This window comes from Loxodonta africana, unplaced genomic scaffold (assembly GCF_030014295.1).
Source record: "Loxodonta africana isolate mLoxAfr1 unplaced genomic scaffold, mLoxAfr1.hap2 scaffold_201, whole genome shotgun sequence".
Lineage (NCBI taxonomy): Eukaryota > Metazoa > Chordata > Mammalia > Proboscidea > Elephantidae > Loxodonta > Loxodonta africana.
In genome coordinates, this window is record NW_026974941.1 from 198,041 (window position 1) to 208,405 (window position 10,365).

At 38.6% G+C, this 10,365-nt stretch overlaps 1 pseudogene; it reads right to left on the reverse strand.

Annotated features, from left to right (window-relative positions):
- Nucleotides 1–1,288: 1,288 nt before the first annotated feature.
- Nucleotides 1,289–9,580, reverse strand: LOC135229315 (olfactory receptor 14K1-like; annotated as a pseudogene).
- Between the last annotated feature and the right edge of the window lie 785 nt (nt 9,581–10,365).

Consider the following 10,365-nt stretch of genomic DNA (forward strand, 5'->3'; position numbering starts at 1 on the left):
CCTAATTAAACTATTTTTATTCTCAAATGAATGTTTTCTGAGAGCTTGTGTTTTTATGCCCCTTTTGTGTGTTTTTCCATGTCCTTTCTGCTTGAATGTTTTGACGTTATGATGTACCAAATCATTATTTCAATAAAAATGTTTTTTAATTTGTAAAAGAAAATATTTGTAATCTTCTTAATCATCTTTTTGCATTATCATATTGCTCATCCTCTGAAATGCAGTCAATGTCATTTGAAGACCACTTTTCTTGAATAAGTAGTCAAATGACTAGAATTAGACATTTTATTCAATTATCTACTGGTGGAGTCTTTTAAATAAAAATTTTAATATGTTAAATCATTTTGTAAAATCCTGAACAGTCTTCACTCAGTAATTTATTAAAAAAAAATATGTGTATGTATATATATAGTCACGTATCTATGATATACAGAGATAAAAAACCATATCACATGTCACATGGTTAAAGATAGCATTTGAAATAAAATAATAAATAAATCTGTTTTACTCCACACCTAAGTATGCATCTTTAGGGTATTGCCAATGTTACATGTTGACAGTCTGGGAAAAGTAGAAAGAGGGATTTATCACAATGGCAGGAGCAGTGCAGAGGATGCTTTCAGAAATTCCAATGAATTATAAAAGCAAGTAACTCAAAGTCAGGACTCAACACATTAGATGAAAGGAAGTTTCAATAAAAATATGATTTACTTCAAAAGAAACAAAGATGCAAAATCATTTTCTGAAATCTCAGGAATGGGTAAGCAATTGTAGTAAATGTATAATTTTCATCTTCAAACATATATTAATCAAATAAGTGAAGCTTGTGATATAATTAATAGTACATTTTTTAAAACGGCAAAATTATGTTAAAATTAAAATTAACAAATAGAGAAATTGAGAAGCTAGGAAGAAAGTTGAATCAATAAAATTAACAGATGGAAAAATCAAGGATATTAAAGCATTAAATAAAGAGAATGCTAGGGAAGATGAAAGTTTTGGACAAACTAGAAACACATACAGACCTCACGTATGGGGAGCTTCAGAATAAGAGTCAAACGCATCAATAGGAAATGGGAATAACAGGAAAAACTTCATAATTTCTGCACATATAAGAAATGTAAAGTACATGATTATAGGAGAAGGCTTACTTCCTGTTAAAACTGATAACCTGGGCTTATCATCAACAAGAATCCATGATATATTGATCTCTAAACAGAAACAATTGCAAACAGCTAGTTGGTGACAGAACAAGAAAGGTGACTTTACTTCCTAACTTCCACTTTGGTTACCTTTCCATTACTCAGGTGCTTCTAACATTCCACAGGACTTTATATAGAGCTGATTTAATGTCCCTGTTCCTCAGACAGTAGATAATGGGGTTCAAGATTGATGGCGCCACAGAATAGAACTCCAGTAGGTTTAGAAGAGAAGATGCATCAGAGACTGGCTTTAAATAAGCAACAGCACCTGTTACAAGGAACACACCACAATGAGATGAGGCGAGCAGATGGAAAAGGCTTTTGATTGGTTCTGTCTGGATGGAATCATTAACACAGTGGAGAAAATATACACATATGAGACCACAATGCAAACTAAACGTGAAAATGCATAACAGACTCCAATGGACACACTGATGTCAATGGTGGCATGTTCTTCAGAACAAGTGAGCTGTAGGAGTGCAGGAACATCACAGAAGAACTGATGGATCTTCTTGGAGCCACAGAAGTTGAGAGAGAATGCCCCACCTGAGTAGAAGATTCCCAAGGCCCCACCGTTGAACCAAGACACACCCATCATCTGAACACAGACCCTCTTGCCCAAGACAGCCTCATAGTGCAGAGGGCAGCAAATGGCAATATAGCAGTCATAGGACATTGCAGTGAGAATGCTAATCTCCGACTCTGCCAAGAGCACCAACAAGAAGAGCTGCAACGCACACCCAAGGAAAGAGTTGAAGTCAATGAAGGTGATGGAGTTGAGGATGGATTTGAGCACAGTGGCAGAAATGAGACACAGATCTAAGAAGGACAAATGCCTGAAAAAAGTACATTGGAGTGTGGAGGCATTGATCAGGAATTGTGAGAAGCATGATGAGAACATTTTCCATTGTGGGCACTAACTAGGTAGATCAGTGAGAAGAATGCAGCATGTAGCCTCAGCAGCATCCAACTTTCAGTGAAAATGATGAGCAAGAATTCCATGATTAGTGTATGATTGGTCATGTTTTGAAATTATAAGTCACCTATTGAGTAAAGCAAATAAACTTATGTTAATATATTTTTATTAATTATTTAAGGTCCACCAAAAACATATATTATTATCAATTATTTAAGGTCCTCAGATAATGCAAAGGAGTCCTTGAATGGCAAAAATGATTACGTGCTCCATTCCTACCCCAAAGATTGGCATTTTTAACCCACCCAGAGGCACCTTGGAAGACAGTCCTGGTGGTCTGCTTCCAAAAGGTTACAGCTTTAAAAACCCTGTAGAGCAGTTCTACTCTGCACAAATGGAGTCGTTGTGAGTAGGAATAGGCAGTACGAACAATTTGAGCTTGACTGCCAACCTAATCGTTGACTGTTCGAGGCCATTCAGCACGACTGCAGGAGAAAAGGTCATCAATCTGCTTCCATTATGATTACAAAAAGAAAACCTTATGGAGCAGTTCTACTCTGTAACAGGTTGTGTCTTCATGAATGGGAATCAACTTGATGGCAACTAACAACAACAAAATTAATTGTTTGGTCTAGACAAAAAAGCTTAAAAGTACCAAGATAGTCATATTTTTAGTCTTCTCAGGTATAAAACAGCTATGGGTATAATAATCCAATTTACTTGGCCTTAAATTAATGTGAAAGAAGAAATGAACTCTACACCCTTCTCTAATTACTTAAAATGATCTCTATTGTTGTTGTTAGGTGCCGTCGAGTTGTTCCGACTCATAGCGACCTTATGCACAACAGAACAAAACACTGCCCTGTCCTGAGCCATCCTTATAATCGTTCTTATACTTGAGCTCATTGTTGCAGGCACTGTGTCAATCCACCTCAGTGAGGGCCTCCCTCTTTTCCGCTGACCCTGTACTCTACCAAGCGTGATGTCCTTCTCCAGGGACTCATCCTTCCTGACAACATGTCTAAAGTACGTAAGACACAGTCTAGCCATCCTTGCTTCTAAGGAACATTCTGGTTGTACTTCTTCCAAGAGAGGTCTGTTCGTTCTTTTGGCAGTACGTGGTATATTCAATATTTTCACCAACAACACAATTCAAAGGCATTAATTCTTCTTCGGTCTTCCTTGTTCATTTTCCAGCTTTTGCATGCATATGATATGATTGAAAATACCATGGTTTGGGTCAGGAACACCTTAGTCTTCAGGGTGACATCTTTGCTCTTCAACACTTTAAAGAGGTCCTTTGCAGCAGATTTACCCAATGCAATGCGTCTTTTGATTTCTTGACTGCTGCTTCCATGGCTGTTGATTGTGGTTGCAAGTAAAATGAAATCCTTGACAACTTCTATCTTTTCTCCATTTATCATGATGTTGCTCATTGTTCCAGTTGTGAGGATTTTTGTTTTCTTTATGTTGAGGTGGAATCCATACTGAAGGCTGTGGTCTTAGATCTTCATTAGTAAGTGCTTCAAGTTCTCCTCACTTTCGGCAAGCAAGGTTGGGTCAGCATAACACAGGTTGTTAATGAGTCTTCCTCCAATCCTGATGCCCCATTTCTTCATATAGTCCAGCCTCTTGTATTATTTGCTCAGCATACAGATTGAATAGGTATGGTGAAAGAATACAACTCTGACGCACACCTTTCCTGACTTTAAAACAATCAGTATCCCCTTGTTCTGTCCAAACAACTGCCTCTTCATCTGTGTAAAGGTTCCTCATGAGCACAATTAAGTGTTCTGGAATTCCCATTCTTTGCAATGTTATACATAGTTTGTTATGGTCCACACTGTCGCATGCCTTTGCATAGTCAATAAAACGCAGATAAACATCCTTCTGGTATTCTCTGTTTCAGCCAGGATTCATCTGATATCAGCAATATCCCTGGTTCCATGTCCTCTTCTAAAACCGGCATGAATTTCTGGCAGTTCCCTGTCAATATACTGCTGCAGCCATTTTTGAATGATCTTCAGCAAAATTTTGCTTGCGTATGATATCAATGATATTGTTCTATAATTTCCACATTCGGTTGGATCACCTTTCTTGGGAATAGGCATAAATACGGATCTCTTCCAGTCAGTTGGCCAGGAAGCTGTCTTCCATATTTCTTGGCATAGACAAGTGAGCAACTCCAGGGCTGCACCTGTTTGTTGAAACATCTCAATTGATATTCCATCAATTCCTGGAGCCTTGTTTCTCACCAATGCTTTCAGAGCAGCTTGGACTTCTTCCTTCAGCACCATCGGTTCCTGATCATATGCCACCTCTTGAAATGGTTGAACATTGACTAATTCTTTTTAGTACAATAACTCTGTGTATTCCTTCTATCTTCTTCTGATGCTTCCTGCGTCTTTTAATGTTTTCCCCATAAAATCCTTCACTATTGCAACTCGAAGCTTGAATTTTTCCTTCAGTTCTTTCAACTTGAGAAATGCTGAGCATGTTCTTCCTTTTTGGTTTTCCATCTCCAGCTCTTTGCACACGTCACTATAATACTTTACTTTGTCTTCTCGAGCTGCCCTTTGAAATCTTCTGTTCAGTTCTTTTACTTCATCAATTCTTCCTTTTGCTTTGTCTGCTCAATGTTCGAGAGCAAGTTTCAGAGTCTCCTCTGTCATCCATCTTGGTCTTTCCTTCTTTCTTGTCTTTTCAATGACATCTTGCTTTCTTCATGGATGATGTCCTTGATGTCATTCCACAACTCATCTGGTCTTTGGTCGCTAGTGTTCAATGAGTCAAATCTGTTCTTGAGATGGTCTCTAAATCCAGGTGGGATATAGTCAATGTCATATTTTGGCTATCGTGGACTTGCTCGGATTTTCTTCAGTTTCAGGTTGAACTTGCATATGAGCAATTGATGGTCTGTTCCACAGTCCACCCCTGGCCTTGTTCTGACTGAAGATATCGAGCTTTTCCATCATCTCTTTCCACAGATGTAGTCAATTTGATTTCTGCATGTTCCATCTGGGGAGGCCCGTGTGTATAGTCTCTGTTTACGTTGGTGAAAGAAGGTATTTGCAATGAAGAAGTCGTTGGTCTTGCAAAATTCTATCATTCGATCTCCAGCATTGTTTCTATCACCAAGGCCATATTTTCCAACTACTGATCCTTCTTCTTTGTTTCCAACTTTTGCATTTCAATCACCAGTAATTATCAACGCACCTTGATTGCATGTTCGATACATTTCAAACTGCAGCAGCTGATAAAAATCTATTTCTTCATCTTTGGCCCTAGTGGTTGGTGCGTAAATTTGAATAATAGTCATATTAACTGGTCTTCCCTGCAGGTGTATGGATATTTTCCTATCACTGACAGCGTTGTACTTCAGGGTAGATCTTGAAATGTTCTTTTGACAATGAATGCAACACCACTCCTCTTCAAGTTGTCATTCCCAGCGTAGTAGACTACATGACTGTCTGATTCAAAATGGTCAATACCAGTCCATTTCAGCTCACTAATGCCTAGGATACCGATGTTTATGTGTTCCATTTCATTTTTGACGATTTCCAACTTTCCTAGATTCATACTTTGTACATTCCAGGTTCCAGTTATTAATGGATGTTTGTAGCTGTTTCTTCTCATTTTGAGTCATGCCGTATCAGCAAATGAGGGTTGGGTTCTGAAAGCTTTACTCCATTCTATTCATTAAGGTCGACTCTACTTTGAGGAGGCAGCTCCTCCCCAGTCATCTTTTGAGTGCCTTCCAGCCTGGGGGGCTCATTTTCCCACACTGTATCAGACAATGTTCCATTGCTTTTCAGAAGTAGACTGCCGGGTCCTTCTTCCTAGTCTGTCTTAGTCTGGAAGCCCAGCTGAAATCTGTCCTCCATGGGTGACCCTGTTGGTATCTGAATACTAGTGGCATAGCTTCCAGCATCACAGCAACATCCCAGTCCCTACAGCATGACAAACTGACAGACACGTGGGGGAAAATGATCTCTAGGTAAGTTTATCTCTATTTGGATTCACAGTGTTAGCTATGTAATTACAATTGTAATAAGGTGTAACTTTAGCCTACTTGATGGAAGTTTTGGTGAGTTAGAAGTCATGGATAGATTTTCTGCTTCCTGCACAGTGCAATCTTTTAAAATAGTAGCTTATGAGGAGATGCTATAATTGATTATTTCCCATTTTTCCTTAAATACATGAATGTTTTGCTAAAAATTTCATTATAGTGTGTTTTTTTTCCATTTTGTGTAATTATCTAGTAAAACACACACCACTCATTGTCATCAAGTTCGTTACAACACATAGCCACCTTATAAGACAGAGTAGAACTGCCCCATAGGGTTTCCAAGACTGTAATTTCTATGGAAGCAAACTATCACATCTTTCCTTCTCAGAGAAACTGTTGAGTTCAAACTGCTAAGTGCTTTAACCACTGCACTACCAGGGTTCATTAGATACCTAGATATCTAGTATAACACACACACACACATACACAAAATAGAAAGCTACTCTAGTTATTTGACAAATTGGTTTTCAAATGTATTGTGAACTTTTTCATGAAAAGAGCGCAACCTGAGACTACAAGCCAGATGTTTAACATAATATTCTAGGTAGGATTTAATTAACCGTGAGAACAAACAAACATAGCTGGGGAGTGCATCTGAGGGGAGAGGCTGAGTATCCTCCTAACTTAAAGATTCACAGATCAGATCATTTGAGGTCACTGCTGTTGTTAGGTGCCATCGAGATGGCTCCAGCTAATAGTGACCCCTATGTACAACTAAACAAAACACTGCCAGGTCCTGCACCATCCTCACAGTCATTATGTTTGAACCCATTGTTACAGCCACTGTGTCAATTCATCTCACTGAAGGTCTTCGTCTTTTTTGCTGACCCTCTACTTTACGAAGCATGATGTCCTTTTCCAGGGTTAAAAAAAAAAAAAAGATAGAAAAAACTCTTTTTTTTTTTTTGCCCAAAGTATGTGAGATGAAGCCTTGCTATCCTTGCTTCAATCCAAAATTGGTTTGGGGTCATGTTTCCCTCCTCAGAACACTCTTAAGAGTCTATCTTTGATTTTACTTCAGCATCTCTTGGATGACATTTTCTCCACTTGCCCATGCAGTCTTACTTCTGCTCCAATACTTGTGGCTTTTTCAGAAAACACTCTAAAATCAGAAAAAATAATCTGGCTTAACCTCTTTAAATGAAACTTGTCTCTGATACACATGGCTTTAATTATGCACTGACTACAAAAAGTTGGGGGAACTCCCTCCCTCACCCCTGCAGCCTCTTTTCATCCATCTGTTCTCAGTCAGGCTTCTGAGAAGTTCCTGACCTGGGCCCATCACTGCTACATTATCCTCCTTCTCTATAACAGTTGTATTTATGGGTGATGTCAACATGGCAAAATTTCTTCTGAAAGCTAAAGGTACTGGGACTCACAGTAATTTTCCTAGTTAGACTCTTCCACCTGTACAAAACCTTGCATTTAGTTTAAGGTTAGTGCCTTCATTATCTTAGTTCCCCAGGACCTAACACAGTGATTGTACAACCAAAATGAGGGCAGCCATTTTTCATTCTCCTTATGACAGTGACAGTCCCTCCGTGTCCCTACTTTAATGTTCCTCCTCTACACCCGGAAAAATGGGCTTTGGATTTCCATAGGCTCTTTATGTAGTTTCTGCAGCTTTCATGTAATGGTTTCTTAACTATTGACAAGTTCCATTTTGTTCATCTATTTCTTAAACTATAATTCCAAGAAGTGGAAGTCAGAATATGCATATGTGATCTGATCTGATTTCAAGAATAGTAACACTTTTACATAACTTTTCTGTAAAACATTCAGTTATTTTCTAAGAATGATTTCTAATCTTCAGCACTTTAAGAATAATGATGTATGTAATTTTCACGCTATATGACTGACTTGAAGAGAATCCAGTGAAATCTTGGACAAAATAAGGGTGACGAGAGGAGGAAGAAGAGGGTGGTTTAAGAAAAGAAAATAGAAAGATAACTGAAGTAATTGTAAGAAGGAAGAGAACCACATAGCAAAGTTTAGAGACATCAATTAAAAATGAGAGAGAGTTTCAAGGAAAAGGGAAACAGCATCATGTGCTGCAAAGCTTATCATGAAGTAACAAAAAATTAATCCTACCTGTTTATGACAGTAAAAAAAAAAACATTGGTCAATTACAAGGGAGCTAATTGACAGAGTAGCAGGATATGAACTGGGTCAGATGAGATGAAGGGGCAACCAAACACATTATATACACTCTTTATATATGCTGGCAATTGAAACCCAGGATAAATATAAAGTTAATTATTATGTGATCAGTGATGTAGTACAATTTTTTTTTTAATCTTGAGCATTGAACACGCAATTCCTTAAATTCAAAGACACAGGAAGAAAGAATGGACAAAAGGAAAAGAGAGTGAGAGAAATGGGGAAAGGGAAAGAAAGGAAACAGAAAGTGAAAAAGAAGAATGAGGATGATGAGGGAGCCAAATAGAGCAGTACACATTAATGGAACTATGTTTTGGGAGAATGACGAGCTGTAGGAACAAGAACATTTGAGGGAATAGAAGATATGATACGGAAAAAGAACGACTTTTCCTCTGGAAAAGGAAGAGAAGAATATAACCATAATCTCTTGAATGTAAGGGGACCATTTCAATAGGCCTTCATTTTGTTTTCTCTCCCATCCACATACCAACAGGGTTAGCAAGAGTAGACACTGTTTCCAGGATGAGCACTCATATCCCTACCTTCAGAAAACCCATCCCTTCCAGCACAGATGATTTTCTGAGGAGTAAATTAACTGGTGCTTTGAGGTTCAAAACTTACCAGCAATTGGCAATTTCATGGTATTTAACAAACTTTGAATAAATTTACTGGAGAAAGACGGCCCTGGTAAAACCTTCAGAGCAATGAAGGAGAGCCAACATATAACTCCCGATGAACTAGATCAGGCATTTGTAATTATGCTGTTTCACTGCTGGGGATAAAACCTGGAGCAGGGTCTACATGTCTACATACAATTCCACATAATTAAATAAGGGTTTAAAAGGCATGTCCCCATCAGCCTTCTAACACTGTGAAATGTTTATAATATATGCAACGTTCCTAAAATCAAGGACTGCTTAAGGGGGCTCTAAATATTGGGTACAACTAGAATACTCCTTAGAAGCAAGGATGGCGAGAGTGCATCTTATATATTTTGGACAAACTTTGGACAGGTTGTCGGGAGGAATCAGTTCCTGGAGAAGGACATCATGCTTGGTAAACTATAGAGTCAGCAGAAAAGAGGAAGAACCTCAATGAGGTGGACTGACACAGTTGCTGCAACAATGAGCTCAAGCATAACAACAATTATAAGGATGGTGTAGGACTGGGCAGTGTTTCGTTCTATTGTGCATAGGGTCACCATGAGTCGGAACCTTCTTGACGGCACCTAACAAAAACAACAACAAATATTGGGTAGAGCCAGGTACATATCTTTCTCCACAATTTATATATCAAATTGAAAATAGGCACAGAGTTTCTGTTTGAGGTGATTAAAAAAAATTGGGGAAATAATAGTGGTGATGGTTAAAAACAAACAAACTTTGTCACAATGGGAAGGAGAGGAATGGTGTCTAAGGCTGGGTTCTCAAGAGAAGCAAAACCATAAACACACACTTCTCTTCTATACATATATATATTTACATATGAATATATAGAGAGAGAAGAAGAGAGAGACGTAGAGTTTTATATCAAAGAAATGGCTCACACAGTTGTAGAGGCTGGAAAGTCCCAAGTACATGGATGAGGGTGGAGGCTTCTCCTGACTCTTGTAGTTACAGGGGCTGGGGAGCCCAAGATTGGCAGGTAAAATGGCAGGTCACTGTTTTACAGACTGTAGAGGCTGATGAATCCCAAGATAGGTAGTAAGCTACTAGCTCAAGTCCTATGAACCAGAGGTCTGATGAACAGGAGCCACTACAGGATACAGAGTGAGCAAAATCCAGAGAGCTTTGCCAGAGAGTCTACATATATTGGATGCAGGTGGCATCACCCCCCTTCCCCCCAGAAACTCCCTTTCAACTGGTTGGCTTCTTATAGCAGATCTTGTCAAGGCGGTGATTATAGTATATCAGATCTCGTTATGGAAGTGATTATGTCATACATAGCTGCCAAACTACATCATAACTGCAAAACCACTGAGAATTATGGTCCAGCCAAATTGACACACAACCGTAACT